The sequence below is a fragment of the Copadichromis virginalis genome, linkage group LG22 (genome assembly GCF_057382275.1).
Source record: "Copadichromis virginalis isolate Kocher_CV1m ecotype Utaka linkage group LG22, C_Virginalis_male_GT1.1, whole genome shotgun sequence".
Taxonomy (NCBI): domain Eukaryota; kingdom Metazoa; phylum Chordata; class Actinopteri; order Cichliformes; family Cichlidae; genus Copadichromis; species Copadichromis virginalis.
The window spans coordinates 18221673-18236549 of NC_140638.1; the positions used below are offsets into that span (position 1 = coordinate 18221673).

At 44.5% G+C, this 14877-nt stretch overlaps 1 long non-coding RNA gene across 2 annotated transcripts; it reads right to left on the reverse strand.

Moving 5' to 3' along the window:
* Positions 1-13321: 13321 nt before the first annotated feature.
* Positions 13322-14650, reverse strand: LOC146683179 (uncharacterized). 2 transcript variants are annotated; one of them, XR_014917473.1, is made up of 3 exons: positions 14294-14650; positions 14130-14210; positions 13322-13641 (listed from the first exon to the last, which is right to left on the reverse strand). It is a non-coding gene; the product is annotated as an uncharacterized LOC146683179 (long non-coding RNA). The 2 variants fall into 2 exon arrangements; XR_014917472.1 differs by having other exon boundaries at positions 13322-14210.
* Positions 14651-14877: the final 227 nt, after the last annotated feature.

Here is a 14877-nt window from a genome sequence, read left to right on the forward strand (position 1 = left end):
TCCACTTTCCCCCGGTTTGCAGTCCAAGCAAGTAGATTTTTATAAAGGCTGCCCAGAATCTGTCAGCAAGCACCTGTAATTGTCTCCATCTTCTTTTGCTCAGGAGATTTGGGATGCACAACTTGGGGTAGTGAGCCATCTGGCCGCCCCATCAACAAGGAATTGGGTGCCACAGGATCATGGTCTGCTGAGACATATCATAGTGGTTTGGAATTCAGGATGGCCTCAGTTTCAATGAGCACAGTCCTAAGGACTTTTTCTAGGGCTAGGCACTATTGGTCCAGAGTGATAAAGCCAGAAGTCATAGTCCTTTATGAGGAGTCTAGTGTTCTGGTGGTTGGGATCCAGGACAATAGCGTGCAATGTATCAAGGTCAGGATCTTCACTGTGTCTTAACCTCCAATGTGGATAAGCATACCGGAGTTGTCAAACTCAGGCACAGTAATTGGCTTGCACACTGAACTGGTTGGCCAGTCTTTAAATGCTTAAAATGCTTAAAATGCTAATAATCCTCTTGAAAACTATCCATCTGGACCCTCCTCATTGCCTCAAAATCTGCCTCTTTATAGGTACTACCTCGAGGTTGACCGGTCAGACCTTCCGCCACATGAAGTTCCTTAGCTATTGCCTCTTCTAATTCCTGCCAACTGTTGTACTTGCTTCCGTTTGTGCCAGGAGCTAGTGATGTTATCCTTCCACAAAAAGTGGATTTCTTTAGCTCTACCTCATAATTGCAGACTGGCTCAGATGGGCTGAATGGCCATTCATAGAATAGAATAGAATAGCCTTTATTGTCATTGTACAGAGTACAACGAAATTGGAGTGCCACTCCCTTGGTGCAAGTTTCAATAATAAATATAAATGTAAAATATAAAAAGTACAAAAAAACAATCGTAAGTACTCAAACAATAGTATGTACAATATATACAGGATAGCAGCATTAATATAATGACAGTATGAATAGCAGCATAATATAATGACATAATGACATTCATGCTGTAGGAGAAAGTGTGGACCCAGCTGGAGTCTCAGATTATACAGATGTTGTGTTTGTATCAAACACTGGAGATGATGACTCATTTTTAGGAGCTTTATTTTCAGCAGAAGCAAAAGCTTTTAAACACAACAACAGAGTAAAGTGTCATCATTAATTGTCACGAACCATAAAGTCTGCATCAAACTACAAACACCATCGAATGCTTAAATATTCATAGGAAAGGCCCTTGATTGGGAACAATATAGGTAAATGACTTAAATCTGCAGCAATAATCCACAAAACAAAATCTCCCTTTCTCTTCGGTATGTGCCCTCGGTCTCCGACCTCACTACTAAGGTCTTGCTGTGTTCCTGGAGCATGCTCAGAAGGTTGGCCTTTCCAAAAGGTCTTGGGGTGATAATAAATAATAACATAAAATAAAATCAATTTTAGTTACTACCATCTGTTAGACAAAGCAAGAAATTTTGAATTGCAACTTTTAGTGTTGGCAACACAAACAAAATCACTTAAGACGATTGACAGATTAATCACCCAATTAAAACCATGTCAAATTTGTCATAACAAATTGCAAATAAATGTGTCTAATTACTTAGCAAATTACATAAACAAGGGTATTCTATTATTTATTGTGATTGAAAAATGTTAAAAAATATATATATAGATAACTGGGATTAATTCCTGCTTGGTTATAAACATTAATTACACATATTTTTGTCATTATAATTATTAAAAAATGAAAACAAATTCATATTTTGCAAATCTTGTGTCTTGACTCAGTTATCGAATTTTGACAGTGAAGATCAGAATTTGAGAATTTGTCAGAGCTGCCAGTGTTTTGAGGAAAGGTTAAGTCCAAAGAACGAAAGAAAAAAGTCGATCGTAACACTCACACTGCTCATGAAACAGTAGTAAAGATGCATCTGTCTCTGCTTCCCCATACAAAATGCATAATATGCAACAATTCAGCTAAACATTATAGGGGAAAGTAAGCATCCCTGTTTCCTTCCACATGCTACGCATCTGGATAGTGTCTGGGCGCATTACATGAGTGAATGGGTTAGTGACCCAGATTCTCTAATGGGATTTTAGGTGTCTAAAAAACACAGAATTCCTTTTTTTCACCCCCCAACTCTGACAGTTGATAATTCAGTAAACATTTTAGATACTAATAGGAATGACATGCAAAGAAATACCTGCACATGTGCATTATTATAGAAATTTGTGGAGGATGCTTACGTTTGATGACATTTTCTTCAACTTCCTCGGCATATTAAACATTAATTTATTATGGAGCCATAGCTCCTCCCTAGATGGTTAAAGTTTCTGTGCTAAGCAAATGGACTTAAGCCTTTGTTTATAAGACAAAATAAGATATCAGATATTCCAGTGCATCAAATGTACATACATAAGTGTGCACGCACACAGAGACACACACACACAGACACACACACAGTCTGTGCTGCCTAAACCTGCCTGTGAAGCCACGCTGTGCTGAAGGCAATCTGTCTTCCCCACCCATAACGACCATCTGTCATTATTGTAGATCAATGGAGATGATAGATGGGGAGTACTTGCTGTGCTGACAGAGGCACAGAGACAGGAGTCCAGGAACGACCACAGATTTTGTGCGTGGTCTTGACCCAGCAGGCAAAAGCCCCAGTGTTAATTCTGCATCCGTGCTAAGCTGTGTTGATATTAGTTTGGACTGATGAAAAAAAAAAGCTACAAACTGGCTTTTTAAAAAATGCAAATCCATTCTCGTCAGTTTTCTCTTGCATATGTTTCGAGCACTCCCACATGTCTTTACTCCCGTGCCAGAAGTGTTATAAATTCTGTCTGAATAATCCATTTTCCTAAGCACTTGGTGGGTTATTCAAAGCATGTCATATGGAGTTGATGTAAAACAAGGCAATAAAACAGGGAGAGAATGGACTGTGCCACGTCTGCCTTTACACATCTCAAAGCATGACATCCCAATAACCAGCCCAAACAAGTTTGGATCCACTGGGTGAAATCAAGAGGACTGGACATGATTTGATGTAGGCCATTTCACACTTGCTGAGAGATGGATGGTCCAAGGCCGGTTAAAATCCCTGGGGCTTGGCACAAGAGCATTAGAGGATTTTCAGCACAAGTCATTCTTAACACAGAGGAGTAGACAAAATGAAGGGCTTTTCTCCAATTTTACCCGCCAAAATTGAATTCTGAGGTAACGCAGGCTCCCTTGTGGGATTTATCCCCTCCTTTGTATTCTCTCACCGCTCTCTCACATAAATTCGGTTTCTTTTGTCATCTTTTACCTTTTTGTGCATTTGGAGGTCTGTCTTTTCATTCAGTCTGTTTTTGATATTCTGAAGTGTGTGTCAGATATAAAAGTAGGGGCAACCTCAGTGCAGACGAAATAGATAAATGGAACAATGCACATATTGTACAAATTGTGATCGCTCTCTCTCTCCTATTAGTCTAATAAAAAAATGGTCATAATGACACAAAACCCCACACAATTACCTGGATACAGTCTTTCTGGTGCACATGTACTGACACGCTCGAACACACAACCAACTCTCTTATACACGCGGGCAGTGGGGATTGCTTCGGAAAAACAGCACCTGCTCCTCCATTTGAAAACTATTTAGGGAGGCATCAAACTCTATCAGGGCAGGTCTGATTGCGGTCGCCTCTTCACAGTCCCCCAATCACTCAGTGAGTCAATTAGCCCCCCGCCCCTTTATACACACTGAGATACACACTCACACACACCACACACACATGCGGTATGCACAACAGACTCCCATTCCCTTCCGTCCGCTGGTGGTTCCACCAGGGAATGAGAGTCCATCGGCAGCCTCCCAGCAACACCTGAGGCTCCCCACCACCCAGCCCTAGCCCCCCCCTTCCTCCACCCATAGTCAGCTAATAGCGGTGCTCCAAGGGCACCTGAACCACAATGGCATTCAATTCACCCCCATTGTACCCCTTTTACCAAGCCTCATACCAGCGACTCAACAGCTATTTAGCGGATGATAGGAAAAGAAAGGGAGCGCGGAGGAGAGCGAGCGAAGTAGGAAACAAGCGATGCAACAACAGGGGTGACGCGTCCCCCTCACCTCTGTGATCATTTACTTTGTTCAGCCGAGGCAAATTTAATTGTGCTGTTTGCTGTGCATGTGCTGGTGTCGACCGTTTGCCTTTGCACGTGTGTTTGCGTGCTCGCGGGCATATTTCTCGTTGCATCCGCTTGCACCTACGTGTGCGTGGAGACTACGTTTGGTCTACTCTTTGGGTTAGCAGGCGGCGCTCTCTCACAATCGCTTATTTATTCAGGGCCTTTTGAAATAATCGAGTTGACACATCTGTCAGATGGTGAGAGGAGGAATGCTAAAAGGTCACCGGGCGAGGTACCAGCTGCTCCCACACCAAACCTTTCCTGCCTCCAAATAGCACAGTCATTACACCACAACAGATGGGACTCCTGCCTTTCATTTCTGTCTCACATTCACACATACACGCACAGGCACGGAGGACCGTACACACAAACGCTGCAAGTACCCATCACACATATACGCAGAGGTACAGTCATACCAGACGCTTGTCACAGACAAGACAGGCAAACAGGCACCTACTGTACACATCTGCAGACACACAAACAAACGCAAACACACACACACACATATTTATTCCCTTCTTCTGTCACTGTCTCTCTTTCGTTCACCTGCGCTCTCTGTACTCTCTCTCCAGGTCTGATTTCCTTGTACAAGGTCAGTATCAGCTGTCTACAGGGAACATCACTCCCTCATACCCACAGGATGACAAAAGAACAAATGCAGTCACACTGAGGACAAATGGTGTGGGAGACATTCTTTCTGCAGCCCTCTTTATTTCCCGTTCATCTTCTTTTATTTCAGAGCTTTTTTGTTTGATGATATCAGACTCAAAGACGGAACTGAACCTTTTGGCCATCAAGAAAATCATATATAATTCAAACCCAGTGAGATGTGATATAACACAATATTTAACAGACTTTATCTCAGAGCAGCTTCTGTTGAATGGGAAAGTGCTAGGCGTTGTGAAACCGACAGAATAGCCTTAAGCCTTGCTCCAAGTGCTATCTTTGATGGAGCTCTTGGATTCAAGTTTGGTGGAATAGAAAAAGTTGGGCTTTTTTTTTTCTGATGAGTGTGTAAAATGCTTGCTGCAGGAAGAAGTTTAAAATTATGGCAAGCTCATTCAACTTGTATGTAACCAACTTTAAGGTATAAAGGTGAATTACAGCGCAATAATTACTTGGGCTCGTAATAAGACCCTGGCCAGAATCAGAAGACACCAAATTCGTATGGAGCCAAAGTATTGAGCAGCAATAATGACCTGGACACAATGTTAACTTTTGAGTAGCCACTCTTGTATTGTTACAAAGTATAACAGGTATTTGTCCAATTTGTACAGATAAAGTATAAAATAAAATAAATAGTGTGCACACTCAACAAAATAAAAGTACTCGTTGGGGCCCTTTAAGAATTTAGAGTTAAGCTGGCGATAGCCAACTTCAAAGGTCCTTGTGAATGTAACTGGAATGTATGAGTGTGTGGTGTGTATCTTCTTTGGGGTAGATCGTCCTCAAAGTGGTTGGCTCGCCATCTATCACAACCAGAATATCGTCCTGGTCCTTGGACTTTTCCGTCCTCTCCAAAAAACCTGACCTATAATCCAGGTCATAAAATGTACATTCTAATCAGTCTGTTTCAGATGCATTGTTTAAGGTTAAAATACAAAATCAAAATATTGCATCACCTCATATTCATTGCATCAACATCTTAAATCTTATCAAATCTCACAGTTCTGTTGTACAACATTCAATTTTCAAGCATATCAATTATGAGAACTAAACATCTAAGTTGCTCAAATATTTCTCTATTCATGTAAACATTAATTAAACAATACTTATGGTAAGTAACCATTGACACTCAAAATACAATACACCATAACAAATTCAGAACTATGTGCAAATAAGCAACAAAATATACATGTGAGTTCAGTTCAGAGGCATTAAAGCAGTGTGCTTAATTTCTCCACACTATAGGCCTATTCGTGAGAGAGAAATGCACTAAAAATTACCCTCTAGATTACTTTAAACTCACAGTGAACTGACAAAATTTAGCTTTAGAGCAGCTAAGAACATGTTGCTCACCGTTGCTCTGTTTCACAAAAGCCCAACACACACTGGCGTTGGAATTGCAGCAGCTCTCCGGATGAAAGGTGAGTGGTTAGCCTGTGAGACACCGAGCTAGCATTAGCATGATCGCGACGGTAAGTCTCTACAAGTTTTTTCCATCAGAATAACACTCGTCTTACCGACGTTGCCTCTCTCCTTCATCCAGCCACTCGACTCCGGACTTCCAGCAGGTAAGTGCGCTGGCTTTCCTTCCTCTCAATCCTGAGTTTTCCTCTCTTTTGTCCGTGGATTTCTCGGTTTGAGTAGTAGATGCCTCCACTCCTCTTGCTGAGATGAGAAAAAACCCGGGACACCATGCACCTCCACCTCACTTCCTGGCTGACAGGGTCAATGCGGCCTGGGTAGGCTCTGATTGGTTGCTGAGCTAGGTGCCCTCACGTGGGGTGAACTGAGAGGTGCATTCAATGGTCATAGGAAATACGACGCTTGTTGATGTGGACAGTTAATATAAAGAGAATAAGTATGATATTTTTCATCTGGGCTACACCCTCCCCTCCTGAACTCATGCACGTCCCTGTGCATGGTAGACAGTTAAATGATGATTATTTGACGGGTCAAGGAAGAGGGCGAAGCAGGCTCTTCACCATCACTGATGACATCGGCCCAAGCTGAAGACAGTCCTTGCAAGAATGATTTTGCTGCAGTGATCAGAGGATTGCCTAGCTCCGTATAGTCAAGCCGTCGTGGCGGACGACGGTTTCTCTCAGATCTCCTTACAGAATCATTTGTATCCATGTTTTCCCTTGTATCCACTGGGACTATCTCCTCCACTCTCTCCTCAGAATTCGCACCTCTGGTGCCAGCCTCCTGAAATGGAAGTTGCCTTTCTTGGACGTCTGGGTCATCAACAGGTGAGTCAGTTTCAGTTAAGGTTATTTCATCCACTTGTTCGGTCGGTGTGACTCCATTGGTAGATAAGTACTCAGTATCATCTGTAGTACTGTTAGGCATATCAGGTATGTTGCCAAAATCAGATTGGCTGTCAAAAACAGGTGGGTTGTCAATATCAGGAACATTTACAGGACTCTCACTCACTGTGTGGACAGGGGAACTCAACCAAACAGGAATGAGCAAATCATCTTCTTCGTCTGAGGAGTTCTCTTCCTCTAGCGCTGGATTTGCACGGGTTCTTGGCCTGCGTGACACTGGCTTCTGTACATGCTCACTGCTTTCCTCCACAGGTAGGTAGCCACATGGTAGCAACAGATCCCGGTGTAGTGTTCTTAGGGGACCATCTTTGTTTTCAGGCTTAACTGTATATACTGGGAGGTTGCCTGCCCTTCTCACCACTACATGCACAGTGTGTTCCCACTTGTCTGAAATCTTATGTTTGCCCCGGATACGGACATTCCTGACCAATACCCGATCTCCAGCTTCCAAGTCTGATGCAGTTACATGTCTGTCAAACCTCATTTTGTTCTTGTGAGCCATCTTTGCAGCCTTGTCCATAGCTAACTTGTAGCTTTCTTTGAGACGTGACTTGAGTTTTTGCACATATTCAGAGTGAGATGAGTGTTGTTCCTCTTGCACTGGCAGGTTGAATGCAAGGTCAACTGGCAACCGAGGTTGGCGTCCGAACATCAGTTCGTACGGGGTGAAACCAGTCACTTCATTCCTGGTGCAGTTATAAGCGTGGACCAGGGGTCTTACATGGTCACGCCAACAGGACTTATCTTGATCACGGAGAGTTCCCAGCATATCAAGCAAGGTACGATTAAATCGTTCCACAGGATTGCCCCTAGGATGGTATGGGGTTGTCCTCACCTTGTGGATACCAGCCACCTGACAGAGCTCCTTGATTGTGCGGGACTCGAAATCTGGACCCTGGTCACTATGCAATTTTTCTGGGATGCCATAGTGTACCATAAAGTTCTCCCACAGACACCTTGCCACTGTGCGGGCCTTTTGATTAGGTGTTGGGAAAGCAACTGCAAATTTAGTGAAGTGGTCCGTGATCACCAATATATCTTTGGTTCCACTCCTGTCAGCTTCCAGGGACAAGAAGTCCATGCACAAGAGTTCAAGAGGTCGTGTCGTATTAATGTTGACCAAGGGGGCCGCTCTTTCAGGCCGTGCCTTCCTCCGCACGCACCTGCCACACGTCTTCACTTTCCTTTCCACGTCCAAAGCCATCCTTGGCCAATAAAATCTTGACCTTACAAGGTCCAGTGTGCGGTCGACTCCCATGTGACCCATATGGTCATGCAGGCTGGTGAGAACTGTGTTGCGAAGCTCAGCTGGAAGTACAAGCTGGTAGGTTTTCTGGGACCTCTCTTGGCGTCGCCGGTACAAGACATTGTTGCGGAGCTCAAGACGGTTAAGCTCTCGGAGGAGCAGTGGAAGCTCAGGGAACTGTGTGCGCACGGTTGGAGGTGGTGTGTCCCCATATTCGATCTGAGAAATAACATGCTTTATACACTGATCGGCTCTTTGCTCGTCTGCCAGCTCTGCCTCAGTTAGATGGGGAATGGTTGGCAGACCTCCAAACTGTTCCTCTTGCCCATAGCTATCAGGTACAGCACTAGGAGACACAGCAAGCACCTCCACCAAGGCAACACAATCTGCATCTGCCTCTCTTTCATTGTCAGGACTGACGCTGTAGGTGAACTGCCTCTCACAGATTGCTTTCACCACAGACTGATTTACAGCATTGATGTTGTCTGGATCACAAAGGTGATCTTGAGTGAACTGTTGTATGCGTTCAATCTCTTTTTGTGATTTCAGGTCGTCCGCTAGCCCTCCGTGTGGTCTGCGTGATAATCCATCCGCATCTCCATTCTGCTTCCCTGGACGATAGAGGAGTTTGAAAGAGAATGTGGACAGTGCTGCTAGCCACCTATAGCTAGTTGCGTCAAGTTTTGCTGAAGTCAGAATGTAAGTCAGCGGATTACTATCCGTTACAACAGTGAAGTGGTTGCCGTAGAGATAGTCGCTGAACTTTTCTGTAACTGACCACTTGAGCGCCAGAAACTCCAACTTGTGCGCTGGATAGCGATTTTCGCTCCGTGACAGCCCTCTACTTGCATAGCCTATGACTCTAAGTTGTCCCTCTTGCTCCTGATACAATACAGCACCAAGCCCGGTGGTACTGGCGTCGGTGTGCAGTATATAGGGTTTCTGGGGGTCAGCGAAGGCAAGTACAGGGGCAGTGGTGAGACTTTGGATGACTGACTCGAAGGCTTCCTGGCAAGCTGGCGTCCAGCGACCTCCGAAAGGGTCTTTTGGGTCATGGTACTGATGTGCACTTTGTCTTGCGTTTACTTTTGATTTCTTGTGGCTAGGTGGGTACCCTGAAGTTAAGTTGTGGAGAGGTTTCACAATGCTGGAATACCCCTTAACGAACCTTCTATAATACCCAGCAAAACCAAGGAACGACTTTAACTCTCGCAGGGTCTGTGGGACAGGCCATGTTTTAAGGGCCGAAATCTTCTCATGGTCAGTCCGAACTCAATTTCTGGAGACCACATGTCCCAGATAACGGACTGAAGTCTGGAAGAAGACACATTTCTCTGGTGACAGCTTTAACCCAAACTCTTTTAGACGAGTGAGCACTTTCATGAGTCTTTCTTCGTGTTCCTCAAGGGTTCGGGAGAATACTATCACGTCATCAAGAAAGACCAATGCATCCTTCAAATGCATATCCCCCATGCACCGCTCCATTAACCGCTGGAACGTGCTGGGGGCGTTCGTTACACCCTGAGGCATTCTGTTGAACTCCCAGAAGCCGAGAGGGCACACAAAGGCCGTCTTCGGTTTGTCTGCTTCTTCGACCTCGATCTGGTAGTACCCTGATTTTAGATCAAGAACAGAGAACCACTGTGAACCATTGAGGGCTGAGAATGTGTCCTCTAGCTTCGGAAGGCTGTACGCATCTTTTATAGTCTGAAGGTTTAGACGCCTATAATCGATGCACAACCGGACTTGGCCGTTCTTTTTCCGGACTACCACTATGGGTGACGCAAATGGGGACTCTGACTCTCTAATAACTCCTGCATCAAGGAGTTCCTGAATGTGCTTCCGGACAGCCTCAATGTCCCGTGGGTGGATTGGCCGGGCACGTAGTTTGAAAGGCGTGCCATCCGAAAGTTTTATATGATGTCGCACCTGGTCCGTCCGGCCAAAATCCAGGTCGTGCTGTGCAAACACCTCAGGCATGCCGCTGAGCTGCTGAGTGATGCGCTGTTTCCATTCCAATGGAACTGGGGAGTCACCAAAATTGAAGGTTATGGTGGGCTCTTGGAAAGACGGAGTCTCTGGAGTTCTCTGGGATAGTTCTGACTGTTTGGTCTTGTTGTGTTCCTTTAATAGGATGGTCTGATAAGCACTAACCTCTGCAATAGTACACTTGGCAGGGATGACAATGTCGTGGTCAGACTCGTTGCTTATAACAACTGGCAACTTGTGGGGCCGCCGCTGGGGAAAGTCCACCAGACCGGCTTTAAGTAGCAGGCCACCGGGCAAGGGGGACGATGATGGGTACTCAATTACAACTGATTTTTCATCCTGAAGGCCCTCGCCAAGGGCGACTCCCTCCACCACTACAGTTGAACCAGCTGGAATGACTTGAGGCATCTTGCCAAGTAGCTTCACTACCCCCTGATGGGTGTCACTTGTCTGCTTCCGTCTCAACTCAATGATTTTGAAGACTACTTTGTAGCCATGTGGGAGGGGTTGACGATTGGCTAAGTCAGTCTCTGAGTAGATGTCGAACAGTACATCTAGGGTGTTTGTGCCTATGAGCATGAGGGATTGTGAAGTGTCAGGGACGATTAAAGCAAGTGTGTTTACATCTACTGGAACACCTATAAAGTCCTTTGGAAAAGTTATGGTCATTTCTATATAGCCAAAGTAAGGCACTAGCTGGCCATTAGCACCTTCCACTTCTAAGAGGTCATGTAGTGGCTTGATCTTTTGCTCTGAAAGGTGCTGCTGGTAAAATGACTCAGGAACAGTGGTAACTTGGGAGCCTGAGTCAAGAAGACAGTTGACTTCTTCACCTCTCACAGTCACTTGAGCTGTACTTCTGGTACCAATCAACTGTTTAGGGAGTTGGAAAGATTGGTTCTGCTCTGAATGGTTTAAGCCAGAACATGTTTGTGCTTTGACAGTCTTTGCTGGGGTACTTACTTTGTTAACCTCAGCTGTGATTTTGTCACCATTGTTTACGTCTGAGGGACGTTGTTGACTCTCCTCAGCTCCTGTTTGTCCCACAACAGGAACTGTTAGATGTTTAAAGGTGAATCTGTACAATCTCGCGCTTCCCACTGGCGTTGTTTCTCCTCCAACTGCTTCTTTTTTTCTGCTACTAGGTTGGGGTTAGCGGGGTCAACACAGCATGGAGCGATATGTCCATCTTCACCGCAGTTGAAACAATACCAGGGCTTGGGTCTGCCCCTTTGCCTCTTTGAAGTCTGTCTTTGCATACGTCCATCTACACCATGTGGCTTTGACATCTTACTCTGCGGCTTCCCTGCAGGGTCCTTGCTGTTTGCAAACTTTGTTTTTTTCTGTGACATGAATGTAGTTAGTTGACTTTGCAGACTCGCCACCTGCTTTCGCAGATCCTCAATAGCAGCAATGCTACTCCCATGTTTCTCCTCTGGTTCACAAACATGTGCACCCTGGAACTGTAACTGAGTTCTCTGCTTTGTGGTGCCAATGTGTTTTCTCATACGGTTAGTTTTTGCTTGCTGTCGATCTTCCTCAGAGCGAATCATTAACAACAGGTCTGAGAATTGGGGTGGGCTGCTCTTCTTTTGCTCAAGTTGCAGGGCGCTGAGTAGGTCGTTGTCCCAACATCCCCTGCAGAACTGTTTAAGTAGATGTTTGTCCACTCCTTCACATGCGACTCCCCCCCTCTTCGTGGCTCTGTTTAATGCTAGCTGTAGCCGGTGAAGGTAAGTGGATGACTTCTCACCTGGATCTTGAAGGGTGTTCAGGAATTGAGCGAAAAGTTCCTCACCATCTTCTACAGTGCCAAAGGCTGAATCTAGAAGCTGCAAATAAGTCACAGGTGGTGACTCAGGCCGCAAACTCTTAACTATATCAGCTGCTGGTGGGAGCAGGCTCTCATGGATCTTTCTGGATATTTGCAGGGGGGACATGCTGGGATCATTTTGGAGCAGTTCAATTTGTGTGCGCCATGTGTCATAATCAGTTTCATTGTTAGGTCTGGGAACCTTACCGGAGAAGGAACGGAGTCTCACCTGGGACTGGATGTGTGGGACAACATCTTTCCTTCGTACGATATGCTCTACCACAACCTTCTGAATGTCAGGTGGGTTCAAGTCACTTACTGAGAGGGACGCTGCTCTCCTTCCATTAGTGAGGGGAACATCATCAGTGGCACCAGTATCACTTGGTGTAACATCTGAATGTGAGGTGTGACACTGTCGCTCTTTAGAAGCGGGCGGAGATACAACAGTGGTCTCGACATACGTGGGAGAAGGTTCTTCAGTGGTAGGTCGCATGGCTTCAACATCCTCCCCAATCTGACACATCATCTCCTTCAGCACCTCACCGTAGTCTTTGCCACTCAGCTTGGCTAGTTCCTTGAGTTCCGCCAAGTAGGTTTTTGTAACATTACTCCCAACCGTGGTAGTGTACATGCTACTGAGTGTTTTAATTTCATAGACAACGCTGGGATCAGCTTGTGCTGTGTATGTGTATGGTAAACGAGGTTCTAAACCTTCTAAGGCTGAACTGCTAGAGTATTCTACGATAAGGTTTTGGTAGAAGTTGGACAGTGAATCATCAACAAAAAGGACTCTTGTGATTTTACCATACTGTTTCAGAAAGTCAATGACCTGTTCATCTTTCTCAGATACCTGTGTTATCCCAGCGACAACAACCGCATTAGGTATTTTGACACCAGACTTTTGTATGAAATCCATGCTGGTCATTGCCTCAATATTGATGCTCAAATCAATTGGCTCCTGGCTGGCTCGCCACTTCTGTAACCAACTTTAAGGTATAAAGGTGAATTACAGCGCAATAATTACTTGGGCTCGTAATAAGACCCTGGCCAGAATCAGAAGACACCAAATTCGTATGGAGCCAAAGTATTGAGCAGCAATAATGACCTGGACACAATGTTAACTTTTGAGTAGCCACTCTTGTATTGTTACAAAGTATAACAGGTATTTGTCCAATTTGTACAGATAAAGTATAAAATAAAATAAATAGTGTGCACACTCAACAAAATAAAAGTACTCGTTGGGGCCCTTTAAGAATTTAGAGTTAAGCTGGCGATAGCCAACTTCAAAGGTCCTTGTGAATGTAACTGGAATGTATGAGTGTGTGGTGTGTATCTTCTTTGGGGTAGATCGTCCTCAAAGTGGTTGGCTCGCCATCTATCACAACCAGAATATCGTCCTGGTCCTTGGACTTTTCCGTCCTCTCCAAAAAACCTGACCTATAATCCAGGTCATAAAATGTACATTCTAATCAGTCTGTTTCAGATGCATTGTTTAAGGTTAAAATACAAAATCAAAATATTGCATCACCTCATATTCATTGCATCAACATCTTAAATCTTATCAAATCTCACAGTTCTGTTGTACAACATTCAATTTTCAAGCATATCAATTATGAGAACTAAACATCTAAGTTGCTCAAATATTTCTCTATTCATGTAAACATTAATTAAACAATACTTATGGTAAGTAACCATTGACACTCAAAATACAATACACCATAACAAATTCAGAACTATGTGCAAATAAGCAACAAAATATACATGTGAGTTCAGTTCAGAGGCATTAAAGCAGTGTGCTTAATTTCTCCACACTATAGGCCTATTCGTGAGAGAGAAATGCACTAAAAATTACCCTCTAGATTACTTTAAACTCACAGTGAACTGACAAAATTTAGCTTTAGAGCAGCTAAGAACATGTTGCTCACCGTTGCTCTGTTTCACAAAAGCCCAACACACACTGGCGTTGGAATTGCAGCAGCTCTCCGGATGAAAGGTGAGTGGTTAGCCTGTGAGACACCGAGCTAGCATTAGCATGATCGCGACGGTAAGTCTCTACAAGTTTTTTCCATCAGAATAACACTCGTCTTACCGACGTTGCCTCTCTCCTTCATCCAGCCACTCGACTCCGGACTTCCAGCAGGTAAGTGCGCTGGCTTTCCTTCCTCTCAATCCTGAGTTTTCCTCTCTTTTGTCCGTGGATTTCTCGGTTTGAGTAGTAGATGCCTCCACTCCTCTTGCTGAGATGAGAAAAAACCCGGGACACCATGCACCTCCACCTCACTTCCTGGCTGACAGGGTCAATGCGGCCTGGGTAGGCTCTGATTGGTTGCTGAGCTAGGTGCCCTCACGTGGGGTGAACTGAGAGGTGCATTCAATGGTCATAGGAAATACGACGCTTGTTGATGTGGACAGTTAATATAAAGAGAATAAGTATGATATTTTTCATCTGGGCTACATGTAGGAAAACCAGACTGAAGATCATTGATTGACTTCCCCACATAGATCATCAGATCTTAGTGAGGGCTGTAATACTGTGTTCATGTTCAAGTTCAACTTAGATACAAGATGTGTGTCTTTGCTTTACAAGCGGTATGTTGCTTCAGAATATTTAATTGTTTCACAGTAAATCCTGCAGTCATTTGTTGTATTCGCCAGCATGGCTATTGTTCCAGT